The 12,376-nt window shown below is 39.8% G+C and overlaps 1 non-coding gene across 1 annotated transcript; it reads left to right on the forward strand.

Moving 5' to 3' along the window:
• The first annotated feature begins 296 nt into the window (after nt 1–296).
• On the forward strand, nt 297–435 carry LOC133927883 (small nucleolar RNA Z247). Its single transcript, XR_009911379.1, has one exon. It is a non-coding gene; the product is annotated as a small nucleolar RNA Z247 (small nucleolar RNA).
• The last annotated feature ends 11,941 nt before the right edge of the window (nt 436–12,376 follow it).

A 12,376-nucleotide genomic window follows, 5' to 3' on the forward strand; every position in this document is an offset into this window, starting at 1 on the left:
ACAAGACCATCAAACTCTTGGCAAATCTTGCGTATGCGACTTGGATTGTGCATGACTAGTAGGTTTTGAGCTAACTCCTGGTGTCTTTATCAAGAGAGGTACTAACCCAAGTTGTGACTTTGACGAGTGCCACAGAAGTCTAGAGGGTGATTCAAGAGATGTTCGCTTCCTAGTCGCGCTCAAGAATTATCCATCTACACTCCAAACTGACAAGTACACGTAAAGGAGACATGTCTGCAGTAGCGTACTTCTCCAAGATGAAGGGGTTTGCAGATGAGATGGCTGCTATAGGTAAGCATCTTGATGAAGATGATATTGTGTCTTATATTCTTACTGGACTTGATGCTGAATATAATCCACTTATTGTGGCTATGAGTGCAAGAATTGATCCTATTAGCTTAAGTGATTTTTATGCTCAACTTTTATCCACTGAGGCATGATTGGAGGCGCAAAGCTCTCAATTTTAGATGACAGGCAATAGTGCATCACAAGGAAGACAAAATTCCTCTCGCGGCCATGGAGGATGTGTCCATGGTGATGGAAATCGAGGTGGTGGACAAGGTGGTCGTGGCTACGACAACAACAATGACTCGTCAAGCTCAAAACCAGTATGTCATCTTTGCTCCAAGGTTGGGCATACTATTCATCTTTGCTAGCAGATGTTTGACACAACTTTTACCGATGAAGAGAAGGCTGCAAATACAATTGTTAATTGATATGGTGTTGATACAAAATGGTATATGAACACTGGTGCCACTGATCACATCACTAGGAGTAGATTTCAAAAACCTACAACTATTTTGACACATGTTGCAAAAAAATTACAACTTCTAGTGCTCATTTCAAAAACATACAAGTATTTTGACACATATTGCAAAAAACTACAACTTCCTCACAGTAGGCCCACCTGTCATCGTCGATGGCATGTAACAGTGGGCCGACCTGTTGCCAGAGGATGATAGGTGGGCACATGGTGAGAAAGTTGTAGTTTTTTGCAACATGTGTTAAAATAGTTGTAGGTTTTTGAAATGAGCACTACAAGTTGTAGTTTTTTACAACATGTGTCAAAATAGTTGTAGGTTTTTTTAAATTTACCCCATCACTAGTGAACTAGACAAGTTGGCCGCACGGGAGAAGTACAATGGACAGGACTAGGTTCAAACAGCTAATGGTGCAGGTATGGTTATTAATCATGTTGGTTACTCTATTGTTCACACCCTAGTTCGTGATCTTCAACTTAATAATATTCTTAGAATGTTTCCGCTAATCGTATTACTTCTAACAATAACACCTATCTTGAATTTCATTCTATATTCTTTTTGGTTAAGGACCAAGCAAAGAAGAGAACTCTTTTATGCGAGGCAGATGTAGGGGTGGTCTTTATCCTCTTCCAATCTTGTAGAAGTCATCCTTCTCAAGACAAGATCTTAGTGTTGTCAAACCTTCGTCAGAACAATGCCACAGTCGCTTATGACATCCTTCTTCTATCATATATCAAAAGGTTATTAGTAGGAATAATTTATCTTACTCCCAAGAGTCCAATAAAGAGTCAATTTGTGATGCTTGTCAACAAGCCAAGAGTCATCAGCTTCCCTACTGAAAGTCATCAAGTGTGTCTAGGTTTTCTTTAGAGCAAGTATTCTCTGATGTGTGGGGACCTGCTCCTAGTTTAGTTGGAAGGAATAAATATTATGTAAGCTTTTATTGATGATTATTGTAAGTTTACTTGGGTTTATCTGTTGAAAAATAAGTCTGATGTGTTTAGTAAGTTCTATGAGTTTCAACAGCATGTCGAGAGGCTTTTCAATCGGAAAATTATAACCATGCAAAATAATTGGGGAGACAAATATCAAAAGTTGCATTCCTTCTTTAGAAGGGTAGGAATCTCTCATCATGTTTTATGTCCTCATGCTCACGAACATAATGGGTTAGCTGAACACAAACATTGCCACGTTGTAGAAATTGGCTTAGCTTTGCTTGCTCATGTTTCAATGCCCCAAAAATTTTAGGATGAAACTTCTCTTTCTGCTGCTTATCTCACTAATCGTCTCCCATCTAAAGTTATTAACTTTGAGTCACCTATGGAGAGTCTCTTTGGTCATAAACCCAATTACTCCCTTCTTCGTGTGTTTGGGTGCGCTTGTTGGTCTAATCACTACGTGAAAAATGGACAAGGGTGACGGGTCATAACCGTCATAGGTGACGGATCCTGCACCCGTCACTCTGAATGCGTCACTGATGACATGTAATAACTGATGGGTGCAGGACCCGTCACCAATAATAACTTGTTTGTGACCCATCACTTATGACTGATATACGGTTTTCACGCTTTTTGAATGTGAAAAAAGTCAAAAAATATATTTTTCACCCAAACCAATCCAACTTAGGCCTATCACCACTCGCCACGTGTCTCTACCTATTTTTCATGCTATTTTTAGAATGTGCGTTCCGTGGAAATCGAACTTGCGATGGCCCCTCGCGCGCATTGCTACCTAACCACCTCAACCTCGCGTGCGTCCTGAAGGGACTCGGATAAAAGATCCTTTTAGCTATTTTGCCGAGAGTCATAAGTGACAGGTCTGTGACCTGTCACCAATATTAATTTTACAATAGACATAAAAACCAGTTGACTCAGAGTGCCTTCGGTTAAATGGCCATAACTTTTGTATACGGACTCCGATTTTGACATTTTTTTTATTCTACAGACATCTACAGAAAAAGTTACATTCGTTTCTCCCTGACATTGTCAAATTTGGTGAATTTTTTTGAGGCCTAAAATAGCTTGAAAGATTGAGTTCTCGCCTTCGGAAGTTTCTGCACCGTTTTCGGAACGAGCATTTGTGTCCATAGCCGTTACCCCTTACATCAAACTTGAGCAGAAATGTACAATGGTTCATATTCTAGTGCTTCTAAAGTGAGAAAAAATAAGAGAAAATAAAAATAAAAATAAATTTGTTTTGCAATGTTTGGATCATTTTCTATATTTCTGAATAACATCATTAGTGACGGATCATAACTTGACCCGTCACTTATAACAGGCCTATGAGACCCATCACTGATGAGTTAGTTAGTGGTGATGGGTCAAAACTTGACCCGTCACCAATGACTAGCCTATGATGACCTGTGAGTGATGAGTCGTCATTGGTGACGGGTCAAGTTTTCACTGGTCACCAATGACTGGCATTAGTGACGGGTCACAACTATGACCCGTCACTTTTATCATATATGACCCGTCACTTATGTAGTGTCTCCTTTGTCTGTTTTTCACATAGTGAATCTTCATTCGTATAACACAAGAAAACTCCAATTTTGATCCACAAGATGAGCCTTTCTTGGTTACAGTAGTAAACATAAAGTTACAAGTGTCTTGACATCTCAATAGGTCAGGTTTATATTTCAAAAGATGTTGTTTTTTATGAAACAGTGTTTCCGATTGCTCACCTTCATCCAAATGCTGGTGCATAACTTAGGTCTGAGCTTCTTCTCCTTCATCCCATATTGCTAAATCCTAATAGGACTTGGGGATCCCACAGTAGGTTCTGACATGGCTAATGGAGTTGTTGAGCATGTTGCAGAATAGGAGGCTGGACAGATCAATGTACAAACGGCTGGCGCTGTAGAAACAGGTGCTGTAGATCGTCATTTTATGTGTACAACAAGGCGGTAGCTCTCTGACCCTCGGGACTCGTCGTCCAAACAGCAGAGAGGCCACTCTCCTCAGGTTTTTGACGGTTGCAGTTGCTCCTGCTCGAGCGCTGTTGCCTGGATCTGCGGTCAGCTCTCGGGATTTGGTTCCTGCGCCTGAGATTGGCTTTGCTCTCTCTTGGGATCGGTTCGCACCCTCACCAGAACAGTCGGCAGCAGCAGAAACAACACATATCGAGTAATTGGCGCCGGCAGGTACTGTGAGTATTTCAGGTTCGGAGTCTGGTTACATATATTCAGATATTCAGGAATTAAACTACCCTTCAATGACCTGTCATTCTGTCACAAAATAATATTGTTAAACCAAAAATATTTACTAATGGCACTATGCGATACAGATTTTTTATAATATAGGAGAACCTCAAAGCATGCAAGAAGAAATGAGTGATAATAGGTGGAGGCAAGCGATGGATGAGAAATATTCTGCACTAATGAAGAATAGAACTTGGCACTTGGTTCTAGCTAAAGGGGCCACTAATATTATAGATTGTAAGTGGGTCTACAAGGTAAAAAGAAAAGCTGATGCAACATTAGGCAAGTACAAGGCACGTCTAGTAGCAAAATGGTTTTAAACAATGAAATGATATTGATTATCAAGATAGTTTTAGTCTTGTTGTGAAAGTTGTGACTATTCATATTGTACTATCTATTGCAACTTCTAGGAATTAGTGTCTTCGATAGCTAGATGTCAAAAACGCGTTCTTACATGGTGTTTTGAATGAGTAAGTTTACATGAGGCAGCTATCTAGGTATAAAAATTCTTCCTATCCTCAATATGAGTGTAAGCTTGATAAAGCGTTGTATGGATTAAAGTAGACACCTAGAGCGTGGTATTCTAGGCTTAGTACAAAGTTACATCAGCTTGATTTTATTGCTTCTAAGGTAGATACTTCATTGTTTCTATATAATAATGTGGAGTAAAAATTTTACTGATTTATGTGCATGCCATAATTGTGGCCAGTTCTTCAGATTAGAAAGGGCAATTGAAGCTCTTCTTCAGGATATGGAGCTTGACTTTGCTTTAAAAGACATAGGTGAACTCACCACTTTAGAACGGGTTATTACAGACCGATTTTAAACCATATCACAGACGGTTTTAGCTCTGTCTGTAATAGAGTTACACAGACTGATTTTAAACCATATCACAGACGGTTTTAGCTCTGTCTCTATAAAAGTGTCTATGATATCAACCATATTACAGATGGTTTTAGCTCTGTCTATAATAGAGTTACATATAGATGAATTTTTCTAGAAAACCATCTATGCATAGTAAGGATCACAGACATTTTTTGTTGAAATCCGTTTGTGGGTAGTATGAGTCACAAACAGTTTTTGTTTAAAACCATCTGCGTTAATTGTCACAGACAGAGTTCTTTTAAAAATCGTCGATGTGACCCTTTCACTACACCAAAACACCTCATCAGTGCCCATTCAAAATCTTCCTCAGTGACATGTTTTGAACCGACACTGATTACTCAGCACTAATAGTCGGTCTCGATTCAACATTTTTTGGGCCGAAAAAAGTTTCAAAATTTTTTTTCGCGACCAGAGGCTGCCCACCTGACTACGCCCAATATTCGCAAAGTCACGTGATATTCGCTCACATGGGGCAACAAAGACTCAAACTCAAGACCTCACAGCTTGTGCGTACTCATGACCCCTCTAACTATCTCAGCTATCGTCCGTTTGTGAGTATAGTAGCAAAATAAATCCTTTTGATACCTTCTGACCGAACGTTTGAATAGCTATTTGGATATCTAAATGATCTTAAATAAAAAAAGTGATCAACTACAAATTTGTAGATCTCATCAAGAGCTACAATTTTCATATAAAGTTTTTTCCCATCCAACTTCGTGTGAAAAATTTATGAATTTTTTGATGTGAGCTGTCATCGACCACTACTGCAACTTTATTATAATTATTTGTGGATTTAAATGACCTCAAATTAAAAAAAATTCAACTACAAAGTTGCAAATCTCATCGTGAGCTGTAATTTTCATATAAAGTTTTTCCCCATCCGACTTTGTGTGAAAAAGATACGAATATTTTGAGATGAGCTGTGACCGTAAGAATTATCAGTGACGGTTCATAACTAGAACCGGCATTGATACAGATTATCAGTGCCGGTTCGTGTCTGGAACTGGTACTGATACAGTCACTATCAGTGCTGGTTTGTGACTGGAACCGACAATGATACGTCTTCAATGCCGATTACTGTCGAACCGACACTGATAGGACGCTACATATGTGGTGTTCTGTACTAGTGTTTCCTTCCTCTAAGAAATTTTGCTTCTTGGCTTCCATCATGATAAGGCATACATATTTCATGATTCACAAATTAAACAACACATTGACACATGTTCATAACATCAATCACACATTGTTCATAACATCAATCACACATTGTTCAGAACACAAAAACACAACATTTACGTATCACAAAGGTTAAGAACATCACACAGATGCACATCACACATTGTTCAGAAGACATAAACCTACCTAGCTAAACACAATTCCTAGATATACATCCTTGGTGACACTATCTTCCAAAAGGATGAGATGATAGACATCATGGCAACGCCATCTTCCTGAAGGATGAAGTGATCGACATTATTGGTCGATCGATGTTGTCTTCCAAAAAGACGAAATGATTGACATAATCTCAGCCTCCTGTGTTTTAGCACGACGTCAACCCAAGTATCATCTTCAATGAGCAGCTCGCATTCATTTGAATCAGGCTTCATCTTGACTATCTCACGCATGAGTCAGAATCAGAATGCATTATTGCCAAACTGACAGCCATGGTTGAGCAAGAAATGTGTGTTCAAAATAGTCTTGTAGTTCACAAAAATGTCTTCATTGTGACGGACAGTAATGGAGAAATTTCCATCTACAAGAACAGAATTGAGCACGCGATTCACGTAAAAAACAACATCCACGGAGGTGCCCTTCACAGTAGCGAGGAACATGAACTCTACCCAGCCAAAGTTGATGCCAAGCATCCGCATAGTGGAAGCAGCTATAGGTACAACCCCAACCTGCCGCCGCTTGATTGCCGTGAACTAAGCCATTGCAGATATGTGATGGAAACAAGGCATTGCCCTCAATTACATAGATCAAAGCAAACCCTACCTAAAACGCGATGGAAACCCAATGGTACTCATCTCAGTTCAGTGAAAAGGGATTCGGGCCCCAGATCTCACTTCTCCGACCTAGAAAAATCCATAGTAGCTGTGTGTGTGGAATAAATGAACTCTAGGATGGCAAACGAGGAAGATGAACATGTCCTAGTGCGTTATAATGAGGGGAGATGAGTGGATTATGTGTGAGAAGCAAATGAGCCAGGGGAGACGACCAGGTTGTGTGTGTTGGAAGCCAAAAGAGCTAGGGGAGACAAGTGGTCAAATCTGAAATAGTTCCCGGGTCTTTAAATACAAACGGATTTTCATAAATTTGTCTGTGTCTATCGTACAGACACAAATAAATCTTACAAGAAATCGTCTGTGACAATATCACAGACATGCTTTTATAAACGCCGTTTGTGTCTATATGATAGAAACAGATGGATTTGTAAAAACTGTATGTGAGTTCAGGCAAACCTAGACAACGGTCTTATTATAGACACGTCTGTCTTAGTAACCGTATGAGGGTATTTTATTAGTGACGGGTCCTAACAAACCGTTTGTGATACTCTGTATGCTTTAACTAATTCTGTGGTAGTGACTACATTATTTTTTAGGAATTGAAGTAAAGAAAACCATTGATGGCATTATTCTTTCTCAAGAGAAATATGCATATGAGTTGTTGGGATGTGTTGGAATGAGAAATTAAAAACATGTAACTACTCCCCTCTCACTTTCAAAAAAGCTCTCAATCAATACTGGTGATCCTTTGAATAGTGAAGACTCAACAAAGTACAGAAGAATTGTTGGTGCTTTACAAGATTTGACGCTAACTCGTCCAAACATTGCATTTGCTGTTAACAAGGTATGTCAATTTCTTTATGCACCAACATCCTTACATTTGATAGCGGTAAAAAGAATTGAAGAGTTTGTAAAAATTGTATATTTAGACAACGGTAAAATGTACAAAACTCGTCTGTACATTTGAAGTTCTGCAATCGTTTAAATATTTGTAGTATATTTTTTACAGAAGGTATGTCAAGACACAAGATTGAAGAGTCTGTACAAACAAGATTTGTATAGACGGGTTTTGAACCATCTATATAAAATATTTGTATAGAGGGCTCCAATCACAAGTTGTCTGTACTATGAAATATCACAGACAGCTCAAAGTTTCCATCCATCTGTGATATAGGAACATGAGCCATCTATTGTGATTTATATAGACGGTTGTAGGCCTAGAACTATCTATATCATATATACAGTACTGAATTCATATATTTCTGAATGTAAATTGATATATCAACAATAGATCATACACATAGCAGGTCATTTACATTAAAACTCAATACACATGGTAGATCATACAAACAGTAGATCTAACATATTCATTCAATGTCACAAAGTCATACACACATCATATCACAAAGTCATACACATAAACAGAAGTAAAATATCAATATTATAGAGCCTCACAACATTTGTAGGCATTCTTCATTCTTCATTATTGAGTCAACCATGTTCCTGACAATATATAAACCACCAAATTAGCTTTAGCATATTGAATTAAAGGAAAGTAATGAATTCATTTGCTTCATTTTAGCTTATAATACATCAATAGACTGCAAGATGCAAGCATTTTCAATATATTGAACTGACCTGCTTTAGTTGAGATTACAAACCTTGGCTCATATAGTTCTCGTGGTCATGAAATTCGCCACTCTCCTTTAAGATCTCCGCATTTATGAAATGGATGAGCCGTTTTTTAATATACGTGAGATCCACCTTCTCGATACTATTTGTAGGAAATTTATATGTCTATCGAAGAAAATGAAAATAGTTAGGCACAACGATGAAAAATGCATTTTAATATACTATAATTACACTAATTGGTGGATATACTGATGGACTAGAGCCAATAATTTGCATCATATACTGGGCAACATAGTACCCGCAGAGGTTGGTGCCCTGCGGCTACCTGTGACACTACAGAAATTTGTGCACAGTAAATTTAGTTCTATGGAATGCATATTATAACGGTAAATTGATTTGTGACAGAGGAATTATTACCAGAAACTTATATTGGTAGGTTGCCAAGGGTTTATCTCTCCGTACAAGCCTGCCCATCAAAGCATACTTCTCTAGGTACCTATTACCAGAAACTTATGTTGGTAGGTTGCCAAGGGTTTATCTCTCCGTACAAGCCCACTCATTGTCAGCAAGTCTGTCAGATCTGAATACCTCTCTGGATCATGGTACATCGAGTCGAGATATATGTAGTGTTGTTTGTGTGTATAGATACAAACTAGCATCCAATGGTCTCTGTAGTTGTAAGGTAGAAGAACAAGGTCCTTCGATTCATAGAGAGCGACAATGGCCTTCGTGACATATTTCTCGACCTCCCCCGGAGACCAAGTGACTGTTGACCCACATGTGACCTGTGGATCGAGGAATCCAATTCTCGGATTCTATCTCCTGGCTTCTTGAATCATATGTCTACACATATGAGTAATGTAGATGAATGAGCGTATCAATGAGTTAGATAGTTCATTAAGCATAGACCATGATTAATAACACTTACAGTGTTCAGCATCTCATTAGGCTAACGTCCAGCGAATCACGACAGTAGAGGAGGAATAAATCCTTGAAGGTCACGAGGAAGGTTCCACCTTGTTTTAGGAAATGTTGTTGTTGGTACTTGGAGCTGAAACAAGGATAAAGATGTTCCTCTTCATGGAACTTCTTCATGTATATGTCATTTATAATCATAATTGTCCAACCCAATTGCTCTAATGCTTTCTTGCTCAGGAAAGGCTCGCCTGCCACGTAGGTGTTGACAGAGGTTCTTCTTCTATCTCCTTGCTCTTGCCCTTCTATTTGCTGGCTCTGCGCTTTCTGAGAGGTGTTATTTTTGCAGACTGTTGGCCAGATTTGCTGGACAATTGTTGTTACTCATGTGGTGCAGAAGGAGATTTGACCTTCAGCGAGCACGACGAAAAGAAAAGTCGCTACCGTTACGTACTGGAGATAGAGGCCACAGAGGCGGTGGAGGGGCAACTAGTGTTATGAACTTCTTCATCCACTAGATGAAGAAGTGGATGACCTCCCAAGTGTCCTAACATCATCCTCTAGGGGAATAGGAAGTGGGAGGTATGTGCAATTCCTATAGACCATGTTCATTATCACCCTAGTGTAACCAGGCTATAGCGGGACTCCGTGAATTATCTGTCCCCCGCCACATGGGAACACCAAGACCGTTCCAACCTCAATGATGTTATCGGAGCCAACAATGGTGGGCAGTAAGAGATGAACTTGGTGGCTGCCTCTATGTCATGGACAGGGTATCTCTTGCTAAGAACCTCTTTTGGAATGTTGCCGACCGGGGGGGGGGGGTCACCTTCAAATCCGCCGATAGGGAATTCATGTTGATCGAGCATGTTATCTAGATCGTGCAGATACATAGCTACTCCGGTGCCGATCCAGTGGAGATTCAAGTGTCATGGCTGCATCTTGCTGCCTCATTGCCTGTACTCACTCCTCGACCCGTTTTCCATCCTTTCTGCAAGTATATCCATACGTTCTTTCATCCTTGCTTCGACCTCAACAACAATCTCCATTCTTATCCATTCACGCCCAGTTGCATCACGCTCAGCTTTATTTCTCCTTTGACTCCTATATGAATCAGCGTTGTTAGGGAATCCCAACTTCCATAGAACGGAAATACTTATGCCACTCGTGCGACCCAAGTGCTCTTTGTTCCCGAGAGCCAAGGTTAGTATGTCTTTTTCCCAAGATGGCTGGAATGATCCTTGGGTGGATTCTCCTGAAGGTGACAAAACCATCACCTAGGGCGCATTGCCCTTCCTCAGAACTAGTTATGGGCCTGCCTCTCTAGGATCTATGAAAATGATGTGGAGCGGTTCTCCCGAGCTACATACTCATCCTCCTTGTCCCAGTCCAACTCCTTGCGCCTATATCCACCGGTGCCTAGCTTATGGGAGTGCGTGTTGCATGACTGGCACACTTTGTTAGCTTGACTCTGCTCCTGAAATTCCTTAGACTGGCACCTCACCACAAACTCTGCCCATTGATCTGCCAAGTACCCATAAGCAATATTATTGGGGACGAGATCATGCTTCACATATGTATTATACAGCTCGCTCTTGAAGTTCTTCCATGCCTTGCCCATCTTAGCTATTGCCCGTCTTTTCACATCCTCCAAAGAGCATCTTTCAGAGAAGTCAAATTGGGCTTCAATTGTTTCCCACAAGAAGCTTTTCTCACTCTGCAGCACAACCTTCTAGTTTGGGTAGGTTATCCTAACCCTTGTCCGTCCAAGTGAGGCGCATGCTCTATGGAATGCCGTCTGAGCTTGTTGAGGCTGTGTTGACCCGCCTGCCTCATTGATGTGAGTTATGGTGTAGTGACCCGTGGGTATTTGGTTTTGGCCTCGACCACCTCGCTTTCACTTTTGCGTCTGAGTTTCTTCTGTTTGCTCCTGAGAAGTGGCCTCTGCATCTTGTTGAGCAGTGACCACCTCTTGTTGTTGAGGAGAAGGGGCTGGTGGCAATTCAAGTTCATTTCCAGATGCCATCTTCAAAATAGAAAAGTTCAAAAGATTAGAATATATATGTGGCAATAGAATGTGTATCGATCTCAGAAAGAAAATAAAAAAGATAATGAGATGTGGATATGTAGTATAAGCTTACAGTCAACTACAATTTCCAAGCATACACCCTTTTCTGAATAAATGGATCCTACAATCTCTTGTTTTGGGTGCTACTTCTAAGAATCTTCCTACAATTAAGATTGGAACAAAGCTAAAATAACTACAATATACTTGTGGAGTACAGACAATCTCCTATAGATGGTAAGCTCAATGGGCTAAAAACATGCCAATATGCCATACTTCATTTAAATGACTTCATACTTTCTTTTGTTTGACAAAATTATTGAACTAGGAACTCATACAAAATAATGGAGAGGGAGAGAGGGGGGAGAGAGAGAGAGATCCTCCACAAATTACCAGCTGCTGACAAGCCAATTGGTAATGAAAGGCTAGCACAAGGCCACAAACAAACATATACACACACAAACACATGACCTTTGAATGAAACAACAGGTAAACAGGACCATCAGTATCCACTATCATGTATATTTCAATTACTGGATAGCATGAATAAAAATTGAATAAATGTGCTCTTAGAAACAATGTAACAATTGGCCCTACGACTAAAATAGTCATGCTCCCTAATTGTCCTATCGAATTCATTATCAATGGGGCAATGTTCATAAATATTTAGCTAGTAACAAAAACCTGGACAAAGTTCTCATTGATCAAAGAATCATCATGGGTCAAGCCAAAGTGCACATACTTGGAACAGGACTAGAAGGTCACTGCTGAGACCATATCTCATACAGAAACAAAACTGAACAACAAACTGCAAAAGGGATAGTAACAACATTTGGATCACCAATTTATCTAGTATGAGATATGCAAAATTCACTCTGAAATCCACTGCAACACTAATCCAAGGATCAAATGAACT

Source organism: Phragmites australis, chromosome 8, assembly GCF_958298935.1.
Source record: "Phragmites australis chromosome 8, lpPhrAust1.1, whole genome shotgun sequence".
Classification (NCBI taxonomy): Eukaryota; Viridiplantae; Streptophyta; class Magnoliopsida; order Poales; family Poaceae; genus Phragmites; species Phragmites australis.